We start from the raw sequence: 1,424 nt of genomic DNA, 5'->3' as shown, positions 1-1,424 counted from the left end.
GCTTGTGCGGGAGGAGGAGGGTCAGATGGGGTGCGTCCCCGCGCATCACTGGAGGGAGTGTCAGGTACATGCGCTGTTTCAACACTCGATGTGGCTTTTTGGATTTTTTCAAACTCGCCCAAAAAACAGACACAGTCTTGCAGAAATGTCTCACATTGTTTAAGTTTAGCTTCTGTTTTGTGCCTCTGTAACAAACTCGCTGTCCTATGGCAGAGACGTTCCTTTGAAGTCAAGCGAGCAGCCTGTTTAATGAACAGATTTACAGCCCCATCTACTGGTGCGGGCTCGTCATAGGACCCAAACAGACCTTTTTTCATCATTTTCTGACTCCAACGTACAAATCTATCTCTTTCACTACAATGTTGGTTTAAACTGTGTGCCAAGCTATTTGTTCAACAATTGATACAAGATAGCACCCAGTGTGCCAGATTTGCAATTTTTCCAGTCCTGAATCACATCACAGTCAGCCATCATGAAAGATTAATATGCCACACGTGACGCTGTCCGTTTATGAGAGACTCTTGGCCCGGTGGAAACTGATCAAACTGTGAGGCTTCTACAGAAGGCTAACCCCTTCTGCGCATTTCTGGAGGTTAATTCCCAATCAATTCCACAGTTTTATCTCAACAGGACAAGCAATCACCCTAAGCTAATGCAACTTTTTTTTCTCACTAATTCTGTCACCCACCTGGAGTGTTACACTGCTGTACAAGGCACGTTAACTCCACAACGAATTCTCACAATGAACCTATTGTCCAGCGTGATACACTTGTGGAAAAACGTTTTAATTTGCCTTTTGTACAGTTATCCCCACACACACTGAGAACAGCAGAAATTTCCCCGTGCCTGTTATCACATGTGTGTAATGTGTCAGAGAGTCATTTGTTTGGTTGAGATGAGTCTCTGTTCCTGCTCCAGCCGGAGAAAAATGAAAAAGGAAATGGGAAAATTGAGGAGACAACTGCTACTATGTAGCAGAAATCCACTTATAAAACGTGAATTTTACATCCCTTATTGGCATCAAATTCTGTGATCAACAACACTCATTTACTCCCCCTCAAATGAGACTATGTGCTTTTGTTAACTGTACATGTGACAATGAACAAACCAGCACAGCATTCAAAAACAGAAAAAAAATATGTTTCATTAACCCCTTACTGTTTTGGATCCAATTTAGAACGTCGAGAGTGGGCAGCCCACACATCAGCTTTAATTTAGAATTAATTCAATGTGCGGAGTTTATGTATAAACCAAAGGTTCCGCTTACCTATAGTTTCTGGCGGGCCTGTTGATGTGTGGGACTGTTCACAACTGCGACTGAAACCAGGGGGTCACACTCTCATCAGGGAACACCAGTCAGATCAGGACAGCATATCGGATCTCCAGCTTAGCTTGGCACAGGATTACCGCTGTTGGTCCGGGAC

The sequence above is a fragment of the Monopterus albus genome, unplaced genomic scaffold (assembly GCF_001952655.1).
Source record: "Monopterus albus unplaced genomic scaffold, M_albus_1.0 scaffold58.1, whole genome shotgun sequence".
Lineage (NCBI taxonomy): Eukaryota > Metazoa > Chordata > Actinopteri > Synbranchiformes > Synbranchidae > Monopterus > Monopterus albus.
This window is presented reverse-complemented; position numbering follows the sequence as displayed.